The following is a 9,523-nucleotide window of genomic DNA, read 5'->3' as shown; positions in this document are numbered from 1 at the left end:
GAGGCTTCGCCATAGGGCCGGGCTCCGTTTGGAGTTATGCTGTGATATGGCTCGTGATGCGATACGCTCACCTATGTTTGTGTTTGTGATCAGGGGATGTACGGAGATTTGAAACCTTTTGGTGTTATGCTGTGTGTGGCGCCAGCATCGGAGTGGCGACCACGTTCTTAAGCGTTTGCATGATTTCGTTTGCATTATGTATACGTATATGATTTTGATACGGATTTTGACATACTGATTTGTACTCCACTTTGTCATCTGATTTGCTTTCGGTTTTGGCCCATATTTCTGTACTCCGTGCTTTACATACTCAGTACATATTTCGTACTGACCCTTTTTCTCCGGGGGCTGCGTTTCATGCCCGCAGGTGCAGATATTGGTGATCCTCCACTGTAGGCTTCACTCTTTGCTACTTCACAGTACTCCTTCTTGACTCGGAGTCCACTCTTGGTACAGACTCCCTTTTGCTATGTATATTCTGTACATTTGACTATTTGGGTACGGCGGGGCCCTGTCTCGCCATATGTCTTTGTTTTGAGTTCGTAGAGGCCTGTAGTCATATATGTGGGGCGAGGGTCCTATATATGTTCGTTTGATTTTGTTTTTCTGGTCTTATAGCGGTCCGTTTGTTTTGATGGCCCTGAATGGCCCTTATGCTTATATTTGCATTTTTGACCGGCGATGTCTATTCCGCCGCGCAGTTTGGATCCGATATGACATTTTGATTTGTGCGATCGCTTAAGACATATTTTGATATAAACTATGTTTGATATGATTTTTATGAAAATCTGAAATAAGTTTGGATTTGGCAATGAATACGTAATTTGGTCTGGGTACCCAAGTAGGGTGCCAGTCGCGGCCCACGGGGCTGGGTCGTGACAATACTCCAGCTCCAGATCAATAGAGCGCACTCACCACGGCTGGATGGAAGTCTTGCTAAGCTGGACCACCTGTCGGTCTACCTGAACCTGCGGGTATGAACGCATCCCTCCGAGCAACGGGGAGTCAGTACGGATAATGTACTGAGTATGAAAGGTGTAAGTGTCACACCCCGACTTTACTAGGGTGTAATGGGCACCCGACCCCATATCTGGAGCCGAGCGAACCCGCTGACTCTTATTACATAGATAAACTCTTGTATCAATTAAGAAATAAATACATGGTAAGCCCTCCAATATTTTTTTTCATAAGTAATGTCTATCATCATATGGGACCCGCGACATGAAACGTAATAACATTGTGACGGTTGAAGCCGTCTACCAAGCTGACACTCTATACTCATGACTCTGTCTGCAAAGTCTCTAACATTGAACAAACACCATAGCTCATATACTCTGACTCGGCAGCACTCCAGAACAAGTGGAGCTCGCCAACTCCGCTGGAACATCTTCTATGATAACTGTGGCTCAGCTGGTGTACCTGCGCGGCATGAACGCAGCCCCCGAAGAAGAGGGGTCAGTACGAGTAATGTACTGAGTATGTAAGGCATGAATAGTGACATAATAAAGGAATATACAGTATGAATAATAACGGAATAGACATATGGAGCTTATCTTGGGACAGAAGTGACCTGTACATATGAATGCCTTTCAGGCAGATGCCATGCATGCTTCGTCTTTTTTTTTTTTTCAGAAAACAGTACTTCTTATTTACATGTACAGAAAACAGAACGTTTCAGAAAACGGTATCCTTTATTCACATTTACAGACGCCGAGTACATCGGCTCTCCCACCCCCCTCCCCAATGGTGTCCCAACATATCATATATAAATATATATAACATATACAGACGCCGTACCCGGCTCTCCCATATCCCGCGTCCGGGACGAAATCCAGCTGAATCAGGTTGTGATGTAACAGTGGCCCTTCCCCTTTTCCTTATATACATATACATATACATATTCACATTCATATACATATGTCATACAATTGGCATGCATGAGAGCCCAAAGAAAGTCATGTGTCCATCGGAGTGACGTAAGGTCGGTGACCTCCGATTTCATTATGGAATAATCATGGTCACTTTGTCTCACCTTGAAGGAACGAGTATTTTAAGGCGAGACTACCAACGGAAAATAGCCTTAAGAGAGAGCATAGAGTGAAATCATGGACATTATAACCGCCAACTAATATGCTTTGAAGTCTTTTAGAAACTAGTGTCATAGCTAAGGAATAGAATTGAGCTTCAAGAACTAGTATAACACTTTCATATTCACATAGGATTCTTAGCTCAAGACTCTTAGTCATGGAATCATTCTTGTCGTACTTATCGTAGGCATATTCTCTTTCTCAACATCATCATTATCATTGTCATCATAGGAGTATCTTCGTTAGCATAGTTACAGTACTTGTCATTCGGTGAACGGAATACGGATCAAGGGTTTCTTTGGATTCTGCTTCAAAATAAATCAAACGGAACAATAAGGAAAATCCGGGGACCATGGGCCCACCTCGGGTCAAATGAGGCGGCGTACCAAATTTACATATGTTACATGTCATGGCGTTACCTGTGAGGGTTTTAGGGTAGTTGGGTCCTATTTATGCGAGTTCTAGAGGATTAGGAAATTCTTCCAACATTTTGCACACTTTTTAGTTCAATTCTACTGATTGAAAAAGAGAAAACTTTAGGCGCGGATTCCGGAGGGTAGAGTTATTCCCGAGGCTCATATCCAACATATTCCGTCTAAGACATGCCATAGAAAGAAGGGTGAAGCCTTACATACCTTTTCTGCTTCTTATGCGACTCCAAATTCACGTTCCAAATCCGCCAAAATCTACAAATTGGTCATGTTTACCAAAACTTGATTAGAGCCTTTAGAAGTTGATTCTTTAAAGTAACACTTTGTCTGCCGAAATTTCGGCAGCATTTCCCCTGTAAATATGCCACCCCCGAGAATATGGCTCGGCCCAATTCAACAGCAACCCAACCAACAACCAAGCTATAACGTCAATAATCAATTCAAGAATACATTCTAACATTAAGCGCTCTTCCTACATAGTCCGACAACATTCACAATATTCACAATGATTTAATGCTACCCGAAAACTTCAACAAAAGTGTAACCACACATTTTTATTCTAGATTCATAACCCACATTAAAACCATGCATTGCTAACATCATATTCATACAAATATAAAAGAAGCATACTAATATTACATTAACTTCTCCACCAATCTACAACCAATTTCCATTTCGTTCCAACCCTTTAATCCTTCATATAATATCATAGAATCCGCAACGACATCGACTAGAATACTACATGAAATCAATTCATCATAGCTTACCAAACAATAACATTCTCGGCCACAACAACTACACCCCTATTTTCATGAATTTCCATCCTTTTCCATACATTGCAACAACAACTAACATACTACATAGAATTAATCCATTCTCTTCCAAATCACACTATGACCACACGGCCACAACTACATATACACGGACAACTATTCAACATCCATATTTTCATAATCTTCATGAGTTCCATTCACTCCCACACACCACAACATACACAACCACACATAACATATAAAAGAAGATTAAGTTCTTACCCTTTTTCTTCAATTTCCCACTTGGCTAGAATGTTGATCTTGCAACAATAAATGTTCTACTTGTTCCAATGACCTCTTCTCCTTGCTAGGGACCTTCCAATTAGTAGAGAGTAATTTTTGAGAAATTTTTCCAAGGTTCTTGTTTCCTCCAAGCTTGGCCGAAATTGGCTCTTTGTTTTTCTTCCAAAGTGTCTTCTTTTTTTCTTTGTTTCTTCAACTCTCCAAATTGATGAATTAGTCCTCTCCCTTTTATATATATATATAGTCTCCTCCAATCTTATGTGGCCACCTATCCATCTCTAGATTCTTCTTAATTTGGTGGCAAAGATGACTTATTTGTCATTTTTTTTTTCTTCTAGAGTTTTCTTGAAATTTTAACAAACAAGACTAATGTCTTCTTTGGCAAGCTTTGCCCCTTATGTTGTTATAATTTACCATTAGCCCTTATTCATTAATAAAAATGTGGACATATAGGGGCATGCCACACGGCCAAGGGCCCTTCAAGAACATTCTTGATATTTTTTTTGTGAAATTCCCATTTTGCCCTTAGTCCTTCGCAATATTTCCATACTACCAATGTTCGTAAATAATATTCACAACAACTTATACATTATAATAAATTTTTGAAAATGGTCATTCCCTTTACTTCGTCACGACTACTTTGGGATATCCGAACGTACGAAATACGGGATATAACATCCTTCCCCCCTTTAGAACATTCGTCCTCGAATGTTCAACTGGTCTTATGGGGTGTCATAATATTTCGGGAGGATCCCTTTGTAGTCGTCCTTTCCTTCATGCTCACTCCTTATCCTTTACCTCATTCCTTTTATAATCGAACTTCTCGATTTTTACATGAATCTTCTTCCCGTGTCGTGGGTTTTCTACTTTGTTGGGCCAACGTATTATCCTTGTCTTTCTCAAATCATCTCTTTTCTGTTACTATTTCGTGACCATATCTTAACAAAAGCCACACCTTCAGATTCTTACTACAACTATTCTTTAGTCTCTTTTCGTATCTCTCAATACAGGTATACTTGTCTTTGACTTCATGTGTTGGTGCTCGTTTCATTTATCGTCATTCCTTGTAAGCCTGATATGGCCTCCCCCCCCCCCCCCCTTTAAGGGGTTCCTTATATGCCAATAGTCCTTTCACTTGCTTAGCTCTCTTGCTCGTAATTCTTCCTTGACTACGTGTTCGTATTGTAGCTGTGCGTCCATATTTCTTAAGCGTTCTGCTACTTTTGCTCTCAGCACAGAACCCTTACCACTTTCACTCTCCCTATCCTTTTATATCCAACCTCTAGGGATATTACTATAGCTACATACTTATCCTTTTACAGATCTTTTACCTTAACACCATCACCATCCTGAGCATTCCTTCTCTTACTTCACATTCCTCTACCCTGGTCACCATTCTCTTAGACCTACTTGTTGAAATCAACTCTCAACCTCTCCACATTTCTCCTTGTTTCCTTTAACCTCACTCTACCTCGTCTCACATGCCTTCTTGAATCTTCATCCTAGTGGTCTCGTACTTTTACCAATAATTTCTCGCGGGGGTTTCACTTACTAAGGTTTTCTTAACTTTCACCTTTTCCAATATTTAAGCTTTCTATCTTTCATTTACTCACTCTCTTTCTTTTCCGAGTATCGTTATACTAGAATTTCCAACCTCAACCTATAGTAAAATAATAACAGCTCATTCGCAGCACTTGTACCATTTACTCTCGCTATCGCTCGGGCTTCGATTCCTTTACTCTATTAACGCCTTTTATACCGTAGCTTCGGTTGCTAGAACTCACATGCCCACCGATACAATTTTATATGGGACACGCTACACCTTTATACATATATATATATATATATATATATATATATATATATATATTTACTATCAACTTGCCCACAACTTACTTCCAAACGCTGTTCAAGCCTAGCCTAATTCCAGAGCTATGATGCATTTTCTGTCTCTTTACCGAGCTAGTCTGCCTCGTCCTGCGCGACTTCCTATGGTCTCCACCCATCCCGTATATCCTAGTTTTCCTTAGACTACCCTAGACTTTCATTTGTCCCTTATGTCTCAATTTATAGAATTTCTTGCCAACTTCCCAGGGGGTCACCCATCATGAAATTGCTCCCACCTGAACACGCTTAACCCAAAAGCTTCACTGAAATGCGGTGCCTTAAGGCCGATATTTTCGCGTCCGTTTCTTCACATGACCTTTATTACATGTTTTGGAGCGAGCCGAGGCTTCACAGGCTCCAAGGAACTTTCATAACGCATACTTCTTTCGCAATTATGGTTTTTCCCTTTTGGTTCCCGATGTTCATCTTCTGCCTGTGTGTATGGCTACCTCCTGGACTTCCAGATTCCCGATGATAGTGACCCCACCTTTGTCGCCACATCCAAATCCATAACCTTTCTGAACCAACGCATTTCACTTATTGCCTATTTACAGTATTTCCTTTCCATGCTTCCTCTTGTGGGGCGTACCCGTCCTGGCAGGACCTCCTTTACCGTTCCTACTATTCAAAATCTGTATGCGGCCAATGTCATAAATGCCTTACAGAACGTACGACTATATGGCACATCCCCGCCATCCAGTACTCACAGTTCAGATAACAGAACAATAATTCAGGCTTACCTTTGTAACTTGCCATCTCGTCACTTGTCTTCTTTCGTCGCCACTAGGCGTCTGCGAACATCGACGGTTAGTAGAGGGAATCTTATTTTCTATGACTTGGCTCTATCGCACGATCTAAGACAGAAAGAAGGTCAACATTTCCTAAATGCCCCGCAGCCTCCTGTTTATAAATGTGGCCGGCTTCACACCCATAAATAGGACTCTACCGGACACGACTTTGCAGACAACCCCTTAGACCGACCTGCTCTGATACCACTTTGTCACACCCCGACTTTACTAGAGTGTGATGGGCACCCGACCCCATATCTGGAGCCGAGCGAACCCACTGACTCTTATTACATAGATAAACTCTTGTATCAATTAAGAAATAAATACATGGTAAGCCCTCCAATATTTTTTTTCATAAGTAATGTCTATGATCATATGGGACCCGCGACATGAAACGTAATAACATTGTGACGGTTGAAGCCGTCTACCAAGCTGACACTCTATACTCATGACTCTGTCTGCAAAGTCTCTAACATTGAACAAACACCATAGCTCATATACTCTGACTCGGCAGCACTCCAGAACAAGTGGAGCCCGCCAACTCCGCTGGAACATCTTCTATGATAACTGTGGCTCAGCTGGTGTACCTGCGCGGCATGAACGCAGCCCCCGAAGAAGAGGGGTCAGTACGAGTAATGTACTGAGTATGTAAGGCATGAATAGTGACATAATAAAGGAATATACAGTATGAATAATAACGGAATAGACATATGGAGCTTATCTTGGGACAGAAGTGACCTGTACATATGAATGCCTTTCAGGCAGATGCCATGCATGCTTCGTCTTTTTTTTTTTTTCAGAAAACAGTACTTCTTATTTACATGTACAGAAAACAGAACGTTTCAGAAAACGGTATCCTTTATTCACATTTACAGACGCCGAGTACATCGGCTCTCCCACCCCCCTCCCCAACAGTGTCCTAACATATCATATATAAATATATATAACATATACAGACGCCGTACCCGGCTCGCCCATATCCCGCGTCCGGGACGAAATCCAGCTGAATCACGTGGTGATGTAACAGTGGCCCTTCTCCTTTTCCTCATATACATATACATATACATATTCACATTCATATACATATGTCATACAATTGGCATGCATGAGAGCCCAAAGAAAGTCATGTGTCCATCGGAGTGACGTAAGGTCGGTGACCTCCGATTTCATTATGGAATAATCATGGTCACTTTGTCTCACCTTGAAGGAACGAGTATTTTAAGGCGAGACTACCAACGGAAAATAGCCTTAAGAGAGAGCATAGAATGAAATCATGGACATTATAACCGCCAACTAATATGCTTTGAAGTCTTTTAGAAACTAGTGTCATAGCTAAGGAATAGAATTGAGGTTCAAGAACTAGTATAACACTTTCATATTCACATAGGATTCTTAGCTCAGGACTCTTAGTCATGGAATCATTCTTGTCGTACTTATCGTAGGCATATTCTCTTTCTCAACATCATCATTATCATTGTCATCATAGGAGTATCTTCGTTAGCATAGTTATAGTACTTGTCATTCGGTGAACGGAATACGGATCAAGGGTTTCTTTGGATTCTGCTTCAAAAAAAATCAAACGGAACAATAAGGAAAATCCGGCGACCATGGGCCCACCTCGGGTCAAATGAGGCGGCGTACCAAATTTACATATGTTACATGTCATGGCGTTACCTGTGAGGGCTTTAGGGTAGTCGGGTCCTATTTATGCGAGTTCTAGAGGTTTAGGAAATTCTTCCAACATTTTGCACACTTTTTAGTTCAATTCTACTGATTGAAAAAGAGAAAACTTTAGGCGCGGATTCCGGAGGGTAGAGTTATTCCCGAGGCTCATATCCAACATATTCCGTCTAAGACATGCCATAGAAAGAAGGGTGAAGCCATACGTACCTTTTCTGCTTCTTATGCGACTCCAAATTCACGTTCCAAATCCGCCAAAATCTACAAATTGGTCATGTTTACCAAAACTTGATTAGAGCCTTTAGAAGTTGATTCTTTAAAGTAACACTTTGTCTGCCGAAGTTTCGGCAGCATTTCCCCGGTAAATATGCCCCCCCCCCCCCCCCCCCCCGAGAATATGGCTCGGCCCAATTCAACAGCAACCCAACCAACAACCAAGATATAACGTCAATAATCAATTCAAGAATACATTCTAACATTAAGCGCTCTTCCTACATAGTCCGACAACATTCACAATATTCACAATGATTTAATGCTACCCGAAAACTTCAAAAAAATTGTAACCACACATTTTTATTCTAGATTCATAACCCACATTAAAACCATGGATTGCTAACATCATATTCATACAAATATAAAAGAAGCATACTAATATTACATTAACTTCTCCACCAATCTACAACCAATTTCCATTTCGTTCCAACCCTTTAATCCTTCATATAATATCATAGAATCCGCAACGACATCGACTAGAATACTACATGAAATCAATTCATCATAGCTTACCACACAATAACATTCTCGGCCACAACAACTACACCCCTATTTTCATGAATTTCCATCCTTTTCCATACATTGCAACAACAACTAACATACTACATAGAATTAATCCATTCTCTTCCAAATCACACTATGACCACATGGCCACAACTACATATACACGGACAACTATTCAACATCCATATTTTCATAATCTTCATGAGTTCCATTCACTCCCACACACCACAACATACACAACCATACATAACATATAAAAGAAGATTAAGTTCTTACCCTTTTTCTTCAATTTCCCACTTGGCTAGAATGTTGATCTTGCAACAATAAATGTTCTACTTGTTCCAATGACCTCTTCTCCTTGCTAGGGACCTTCCAATTAGTAGAGAGTAATTTTTGAGAAATTTTTCCAAGGTTCTTGTTTCCTCCAAGCTTGGCCGAAATTGGCCCTTTGTTTTTCTTCCAAAGTGTCTTTTTTTTTTCTTTGTTTCTCCAACTCTCCAAATTGATGAATTAGTCCTCTCCCTTTTATATATATATATAGTCTCCTCCAATCTTATGTGGCCACCTATCCATCTCTAGATTCTTCTTAATTTGGTGGCAAAGATGACTTATTTGTCATCTTTTTTTTTTCTTCTTCTAGAGTTTTCTTGAAATTTTAACAAAGAAGACTATTGTCTTCTTTGGCAAGCTTTGCCCCTTATGTTGTTATAATTTACCATTAGCCCTTATTAATTAATAAAAATGTGGACATATAGGGGCATGCCACACGGCCAAGGGTCCTTCAAGAACATTCTTGATATTTTTTTTTTGTGAAATTC

At 40.5% G+C, this 9,523-nt stretch overlaps 2 long non-coding RNA genes across 2 annotated transcripts; both read right to left on the bottom strand.

The window, feature by feature from the left end:
• Positions 1-1,172: 1,172 nt before the first annotated feature.
• LOC132641231 (uncharacterized) lies at positions 1,173-3,653 on the bottom strand. The gene is made up of 3 exons (XR_009582786.1): positions 3,553-3,653; positions 2,723-2,773; positions 1,173-1,419 (listed from the first exon to the last, which is right to left on the bottom strand). It is a non-coding gene; the product is annotated as an uncharacterized LOC132641231 (long non-coding RNA).
• A 2,938-nt stretch (positions 3,654-6,591) lies between these two features.
• LOC132641179 (uncharacterized) lies at positions 6,592-9,164 on the bottom strand. The gene is made up of 3 exons (XR_009582756.1): positions 8,982-9,164; positions 8,139-8,189; positions 6,592-6,835 (listed from the first exon to the last, which is right to left on the bottom strand). It is a non-coding gene; the product is annotated as an uncharacterized LOC132641179 (long non-coding RNA).
• Between the last annotated feature and the right edge of the window lie 359 nt (positions 9,165-9,523).

Source organism: Lycium barbarum, chromosome 1, assembly GCF_019175385.1.
Source record: "Lycium barbarum isolate Lr01 chromosome 1, ASM1917538v2, whole genome shotgun sequence".
Taxonomy (NCBI): Eukaryota; Viridiplantae; Streptophyta; class Magnoliopsida; order Solanales; family Solanaceae; genus Lycium; species Lycium barbarum.
Note: the sequence above shows the minus strand (reverse complement) of the source record. Positions and strands in the feature narration are given on the sequence as shown.